At 37.5% G+C, this 8,819-nt stretch overlaps 1 pseudogene; it reads left to right on the top strand.

Moving 5' to 3' along the window:
* The first annotated feature begins 286 nt into the window (after positions 1-286).
* On the top strand, positions 287-1,223 carry LOC126083916 (olfactory receptor 4F6-like; annotated as a pseudogene).
* Positions 1,224-8,819: the final 7,596 nt, after the last annotated feature.

The following is an 8,819-nucleotide window of genomic DNA, read 5'->3' as shown; positions in this document are numbered from 1 at the left end:
GTTTACCTTCACCATTACACTGTAAATGCCATTAAGTCGGGGTCTGTGTTTTATCTTGGCTTTTGACACAGTAAGAGGCATGTGGTGATTGTTCTTTAGGAATATTAGTTGAGTGAATAAACGAATTCATGAATTTTTCAAAATACATTGTTGCTGTTAGTGAAAATTTCTTTTTATACTAGAATTTAAAAACAACTCAAAACTGTTTCTGTCAATGTTTATTTCTGGTACATCTCTTTTGTCATTTCTTTGTTTCTGGTCTTGTAGGCAACAATAGACAAAGTCAATGTATGAAGCAAATGACTCTGAAGTGTCTGAGTTTGTGTTCCTGGGACTTTCTACTTCTAGACGAATGCAACATTTCCTCCTTGCCTTCTCCACAGTATTTTATGTAACAATTGTTCTGGGCAACCTCCTGGTTGTGTTTACAGTGACTTTTGACTCTCATTTGCATTCTCCTATGTACTTCCTGCTAGCCAACCTGTCATTTATTGATTTGTGTCTTTCCACTTTAACAGTTCCTAAAATGATCTCTGACCTGTACTCTGGGCAAAACACTATATCATTCCAGGGGTGTGTGATCCAGATTTTTGTAGTTCATGTCCTGGGTGGATCTGAGATGGTGCTGCTCATAGCCATGGCCTTGGACTGATATGTGGCCATATGTAAGCCCCTCCACTACCTGACCATCATGAGTCCATGGATGTGCATTTGGCTTCTGGTTAGTGCTTGGGTTATTGGTCTCATTCACTCAGTGGCCCAGCTAGCTTTTGTTGTCCATTTGCACTTTTGTGGCCCTAATGAGGTAGACAGCTTTTTCTGTGATCTCCCTCGGTTTATCAAACTTGCCTGCACAGACACCTACAGACTGGAGTTTGTGATTACTGCCAACAGTGGGTTATTTTCATGGGAACCGTGTTCTTACTGACTTCCTCCTACATCTTCATCCTGGTCACTGTATGGAAACACTCTTCAGGTGGCTTGTCCAAGGCTTTTTCTACTTTGTCAGCTCACATCACTGTGGTGGTTTTGTTTTTGGACTGTGCATTTTTACCTATGTGTGGCCATTTCCCACAGTGCCAGTGGATAAGTTTCTTGCTATTTTGGACTTCATGATTACACCCATACTGAATCCTGCCATCTACGCATTGAGGAACAAGAAGATGAAGATGGCAATGAGAAGACTGAGCAGTCAACTCCTGAGTTTAAGGAAGATCTCCTAATTATTTCATTAGTGCACAAGTGATAATTTCTGTAAACAGTACTATTAACACAAAGTTAAAAATGTTATGATAAGTTGGGACAATTTATTGTCCTAAATTCAGCAGCTCCAAAAACCATCCATAGTTTATTCTACAAGTTAATGCCCAATGATTTTACCATGTATTTAATTATTACCTAATAATTTCATACAGTTATAAGATTTTAAAATACTGCAAACATACTTTTTGTGTGGCTGACATTTTGACTAGTTGATAGAATATCCTAAAGATTTTCATGAATTACAAGTTATAGAGCTGTATTTGCAGAGCTACTGGTGGATGTTGATATTTTACTCTACCATTGAATTGAGAGATATTCTCTTATGAAAGGAATGACTGGTTTTTATCATAGGTATTCTTTGCAAGCAAAGTAGTCTTCTAAGGTGGTTCGGGTTTGCTCTTCTTTTTTTCCCTCCCCTTACTCTATTTCTTATGTTAAAAAATGCACTCAGTTACATCACTATTTCAGAGAAAGGCCTGAGAGTCTACTTTAGAAAAAGCAATCACTGAAAACCCAATGAACACAATTTTACTCTGACATACATAGGGTCTTCATGAGTGATAATTGAATAGACAGCAATTGATTTTATTTTTAATATGAGTATTATATTTTGAAGAAATGTTATTTCTTAATCAATTGTTTTCTAATATTCACATACACAGAAAACTATAAAAGTGGACAGAGAAATAATTAAACAATTGTAAGTGTTTTGAAGGCCATTTTATGATGTAGTGTCTAAAAGAGTAAAGTAATGTCTTCCTCGTCTCAATTCTGAGTTTAACCATGTCCTTTAAATGTGTACAGGCAATAAAATGATATGAATTTAGGATTGACTTTCAGCCAAAGAGGGTATGACTAGGCTGGGACTGAAAAAACTTTAAAGAACGGAAACCTCATAGGTCATCTTGCTCAACAATGGAACAATGGATACAATGCAGGAATTAACACTACTCTATGTTCAGCCGTTAATCCTGTGTTTGTTGACTTCCAGACATGGGAAACACACTACCACACAAAGTAACACCATATCTTTTGGTAAAATTTACTTGTCGAAATTGCATCCTTGTATTTAGAAGGAATCTGTTTCATTATAATTTTCATACCGTAGTCCTCATTGTATAATTTGAATCTGTGCAGGATGATGCATTGTCCATAGTGTCCCCACCTTTCATGTTTGAAAATAAAAGTGATACTATTATATCATCTAGTTTGAAGAATAATACAGTCTATAGCATGTATGATAAATTGTACTACATTTTTTAATTAATTGATGTCCCCACCTTTATTCTAGGATATTAATTCAAACTCAATCCTAGTGTGCAGACACAAAATGTTCTTGACTGTATATGTTGTTGCTTAAAACTGTGTATCATGGTTAGGAGGTAGACAAGAACCCCGAGGCAGCCATGGCTTCTGCTTCAGATTCTCATTCTGTTATTCAGTATTGTCTTCACTTTGGCCTGTAGGATTACCCTTATTGGCTTTTATTTTTAAATAATCTTATCTGAACAAAACTGTACAAGAATATTTCTAGTAACTTTATTAATAATAGTCTAGTATAGCTCAATACACTAGAAACAACCCAAATATCTATCCACAAGGTAACGGGTAAACTATCACATAATCATACGAAATACTACTAAGCAATAAATGGGAAAGAACCCCTGATACATGAAGCTTCATGATGCATTTTAAAATCATTGTGTGACAGTAAAGGGCAGAATAAGGCATAATCGCATTCAAGTTATGTTCTAGAACAGGCAAAACAAGTCTATAATAAAAGATATAAATAGTTGCTACCTTTAGAGGTATTGTCTTGTAATGGGCATGAAGGAACTTTTAGAGTTGATGAAAATGTTAACGCACGGATCTGGACAACGGTTGTTGCCATTGCCTGTTGTTAGGTGCCGTCAAGTTGGTTTTGACACACAGCAACCCTAAGTACAACACAACAAAACACTGCCTGGTCCTGTGCCATCCACAAAATCCTTGCTATGTTTCAGCCCATTATTGAGCCACTGTGTCAATTCATTTTGTTGAGGGTCTTATCTTTTCACTGACTCTCTACTTTACCAAGCGTAATGTCCTTCTCCTGGGACTGGTCCTTGCTGATAACATGTTAAAAAAGTCTTGCCATTCTTGCTTCTAAAGGGCGTTCTGGCTCTACTTCTTCCAAATCGGATTTGTTCGATGGTATAGTCTATGGTATAGTCAATATTCTTTGCCATAATTCAAAGGAATCAATTCTTCTTAGATCTTCTTTATTCATTGTCCAGCTTTCATATGCATATGAGGCGATTGAAAATACCATGAGTTGGGTCAGGCGCACCTTAGTCCTCACAGTGGTATTTTTGATTTTTAACATTTTAAGCGAGCCTTTACAGCAGATTTGCCCAAGTCAATACCTTATTTGATGTCTTGATTGCTACTTGCATGGGTATTGATTGTAGATCCAAGTAAATTGAAATCCTTTACAACATCACTATTTTCTCTGTTTATCATGATGCCGCTTATTGGTGGAGTTGTGAGGGTTTCTGTTTTCTTTATGTTGACGTGTAATACATACTGAAGACTGTCGTCTTTAATTCCTCATCAATAAGTGCTTCAAGTCCTATTTGGTCCCAGCAAGCAAAGTATGTCATCTGCATATCACAAGTTGTTAAAGAAACTGAAAGAACTGAAGAAAATATTCAAGCATTGTGTTACAATATTGAAGGATTCTGTGGGCAAAATATTGAATGTCACAGAAAGCATCAAAAGAAGATGGAAGGAATACACTCAGTCACTGTACCAAAAATAACTAGTTGATATCCAACCATTTCAGGAGATAGCATATGATCAAGAACTGAGGTATGAAGCATCAAAATATTATCTAATACAGTGCTGGAAGATGAGCACCTCAGGTTGGAAGACACTCAAAATACAACTGAGGAAGAGCTGCCTCCTCGAAGTAGAGTTTTGGGAACTTCTTCTACTGATGTGGCATGACTCAAAATGAGGAGAAACTGCTGCAAACATTCATTAATAATCAGAATGTGGAATGTACGAAGTATGAACCTAGGAAAATTGGAAGTCATCAGAGATGAAATGAACACGTAAAGAACAATATCCTAGGCATTAGTGAGCTAAAATGGACTGACATTGGCCATTTGGAATTGGACAATCATATGGTCTACTATGCTGGGAATGACAAATTGAAGAAGAATGGTGTCACATTCATTGTCAAAAATATTCCATGATGTATCTTGAAGTACAGTGCTGTCAGTGACAGGATAATATCCGTGCATGTACAAGGAAGACCAGTTAACGCACAATACTGGGGAATCCACAACAGCTAAAAACAAACAAACAAACAAAAAATCACTAGGGGCTGACTGTGGGACAGATAATCAGTTGCTCATGTACAAGTTCAAGTTGAAGCAGAAGAAAATTAGAACAAGTCCATAAGAGCCAAAATATGACCTTGAGTATATCCCACCTGAATTTAGAGACCATCTCAGGAATAAATTTGACAAATTGAACACTAATGACCAAAGACTAGATGAGTTGTGGAATGACATCAAGGACATCATACGTGAAGAAAGCAAGAGGTCATTAAAAAGTCAGGAAAGAAATAAAACACCAAAAAGGATGTCAAAAGAGACTTTGAAACTTGCTCTTGAATGTAGATATAATGAAGTAAAAGAGCCAAACAGAAGGTTTCAGAGTGTCTTGAGAAGACAAAATAAAGTTCTATGACATGTGAAAAGATCTGGAGTTAGAAAACCAAAGGGAAAGAACACGCTCAGAATTTCTCAAGCTGAAAAAAATGAAGGAAAAAAACTCCAACCTCGAGTTGCCATACTGAAGGATTCTATAGGGAAAATATTGAATGATACGGAAAGAATCAGAAGAAAATAGAAGGAATACACATAATTACTGTACCAAAAAGAATTTGTTAACTTTCAATCATTTCAGGAGGTAGCATTTGACGAAGAACCGATGGTACTGAAGGAAGAACTCCAAGCTACACTGAAGGCATTAGAGAAAAACAAGGTTCCAGAAATTTAAGGAATACCAATTGAGATCATTCAAAAACAGTTGAGATGTTTCAGCCAATGGATGCAGCACTGGAGGTGCTCACTTGTGAATGCCAAGAAATTTGGAGTACAGCTGCCTGGCCAACCAACTGAAAGAGAGCCATATTTGTACTCATTCCAAAGAAAGGCGATCCAACAGAATGCAGACATTATTGAATAATGTCACTAACACCACACAAACAAAATTTTGCTGAAGATCATTCAAAAACAGTTGCAGCAGTACACTAACAAGGAACTTTCAGAAATTCAAGTCAGATTCAGAAGAAGATGTGGAATGAGGGATATCATTGCTGATGTCAGATGAATCTTGGCTCAAAGCAGAGAACACCAGAAAGATGTTTACCTGTGTTTTATTGACTATGCAAGGCATTCTACAGTGTAGATCATAACAAATTATGGATAACATTGCAAAGAATGGGAATTCCAGAACACTGAATTTTGCTCATGAGGAACCTCTACATAGATCAAGAGGCAGTTTTTCAGACAGAACAGAGGGATACCTTGTGGTTTAAAGTCAGGAAAGGTGTGTGTCATGGTTTTATCCTTTCACCATACTTATTCAATCTGTATGCTGAGCAAATAATCCGAGAAGCTGGACTGTGCAAAGAATGTGGCATCAGGATTGGAGGAAGACTCATTAACAACCTGCAATATGCAGATGACACAACCTTGCTTGCTAAAAGTGAGGGGGACTTGAAGATCTGATGAAGATCTGTTGAAGACCAAAGACTATAGCCTTCAATGTGAATTGTACCTCAACACAGAGGAAACAAAAATCCTCACAACTGGACCAATAAGTAACATCATGATAAGCAGAGAAAGTACAGAAATTATAAAAGATTTCATTTTACTTGGATCCACAATCAATGCCCATGAAGCCAGCAGTCGAGGAATCAAACAACAAATGGAATTTGGCAAATCTGCTGCAAAAGATTTCTTTAAAGTGTTAAAAGGCAAAGATATCACTTTGTGGGCTAAGATGCACCTGACCACAGCCATGGTATTTTCAATCACCTCATATGCATGCAGGAGCTGGACAATGAATAAGGAAGACCAGAAAAGAATTGACACCTTTGAATTATGGTATTGGCAAAGAATACTGAATATACCATGGACTGCTAGAAGAACAAAGAAGTCTGTCTTGGAAAAAGTACAGCCAGAATGCTCCTTAGAAGTGAGTATGGCAAGACTTCATTTCAAGTACTTTGGATGTGTTTTCAGCAGGTACCAGTCCCTGGAGAAGGACATCATTCTTGGTAGAGGGTCATCGAAAAAGAGGAAGATGCTCAATGATACACATTAACACAGTGGCTGCAAAAATGGGCTCAAGCATAACAATTGTGAAGATGGAGCAGTACCAGGCAATGTTTCGGTCTGTTGTGCATAGGGTTGCTATGAGTTAGAACCAACCCAACAGCACCTAACAAAAAAAATACCATAAAAAAAAAAAAGATAGCGTGATGGTGATAAACACAGTGGAGCAATGGACATATCCCTAAAGGAACATACAGACAACAGTCCTAAAAAAATAAAAAAAAGATAACCAAAATGATCCATTGCTATTCTTTTAACCCTGTATGTGTTTATGCTTGGAACTCTGTGGTTTCATTCTCTGCTTGAGAGTTACATCAAACAGAAGTACAAAATATTTAATTTTCTTATTAATTTTATGACCTCTAATGTTGATTTTTAAATTTAGAATAATCGTGTAATTCTGGAAAATTTAGTTTTTGTTTTTTTTTTTGTCCCATGACCTACTATTTCAGTTCTTTTTTAGGGAGAATTCACTGTTGCACCTACCAATGCCATGTAAGATTTAACGTTCGTTCAAATCAAATTGATCTGTGTTTTAATTCTAGCATAGACATTGACAGGCTCTGTGACCAGGTGAAAATGCATTTCTCATTTTTCTGAGTCTTGTTTTCTCATTTGCAAAGTATGGATAGTATTAGAAGGATTCGAAATAATTTATGTAAAACAATAGGCGTCAATTAGAGCTCAGGAGGAAGTGCATCATTCTTAGTCTGTATGCACACTGCATGCACGTCCCTACTGCAAAAACACTGCGTCATGCTCGCAGCATAAACCTTGTTATTACCTCTCTGCTTTAAAGAAAAGAAAAAAGTGACCATTTTTCTCCTACCGGCTGCCACTCTATTTTTTTGCTTTTTTGCAGCGAAAGTCCCCAGCAGCCGTGTCTAAAATTTGTCTTTTTAAAGTATCTCTTAAAAATTCTTCAATTATTATTATTAAACCCACTTGCTCTTGAGTCAGCACACGCAGAAAGGGGGCATTTATGTGGAGTTTCCAAAAAGCAGGTGACCTTCTCTGCTGAGGTTGTTTTCAGATCCAACTAGGTGTGAGGGGAAGTCAGAGAAGAGATTCCCAAACCACTTTTCCATAAGTAACACTTAAATGAATATTATTATTTTTCCCCACCTCTGGGTGTGTTTCAACCATCAGTCTTCAGGTTAGGAGCTCAGCAGTGTTGCCCATTTGGTCTCATATGCTTGATTTAACTAAGAAGCGCGTTCCTCACACGTGTTATTGTTTGTTTTATAGGCCTGTCTAAACTTTGGCTGAAAGGCGGACTTCAGGCATGGCTTCGGTTCTGAGATAGCAGAGTGTCTGGGTACCATAGCCTCGGGGGCTCCTCCAGTCTCTGTTAGACCAGTAAACCTAGTCTTTTTTGTGAATTTCAATTTTGTTCTACATTTTTCTCTCACTCTGTCCCGGAAACTCTATTGTGATCCCTGTCAGAGTTGCCTGTGATGGTAGCCAGAAACCATTTAGTTCTCTGGTCGCAGGTGGTGGAGGCCATGGTTCATGTGGTCCGTTAGTCCTCTGGACTAATATTTTCCTTGTGTCTTTGGTTTTTTTCAGCCTCCTTTTCTAAGAATAGGATGTGACCAATAGGTGTATCTCAGATGGCAGCTTGCAAGCTTTTAAACCCCAAATGCTACTTACTAAAAAAGGATGTAAAACATTTTTTTTATGAACTTTTTTATGTTATGCCAATTGACCTAAGTACCCCCCAAGAGCATGGTCCCCAGCCCTCAGCCCCAGTAACTCGAATACTCATGGTGTTTGGAAGTGTCTCGAAAGCATCTATGGGTTTGCTTTGCTCAAGTTGTGCTGACTTCCCCAATATTGTGGTTACCTTTCCATTCATCGAAGTTATCACTTGCCTACTATCCAGTTAGTGATTTCTCCTTCCCACCCTTCCTCTGTCTCATAACCACTGAGGATTGTTTTTTCCTGTGTGTAAACCTTTTCTTGGATTTTTATAATACTGATCTCATACAATCAGATTTATATCACTTTTAGCATAATGTCTTCCAGATTCATCCATGCCGTGAGATGTTACAAGAAATCATCATTGTTCTGTATCCTTTCACAGTATTTCATTGTGTGTATGTACCATAATTTGTTTATTCATTCATCTGTTAATGGGCAATTACCTTGTTTCCATCTTTT

Source organism: Elephas maximus, chromosome 10 (genome assembly GCF_024166365.1).
Source record: "Elephas maximus indicus isolate mEleMax1 chromosome 10, mEleMax1 primary haplotype, whole genome shotgun sequence".
Lineage (NCBI taxonomy): Eukaryota > Metazoa > Chordata > Mammalia > Proboscidea > Elephantidae > Elephas > Elephas maximus.
This window is presented reverse-complemented; position numbering and strand designations above follow the sequence as displayed.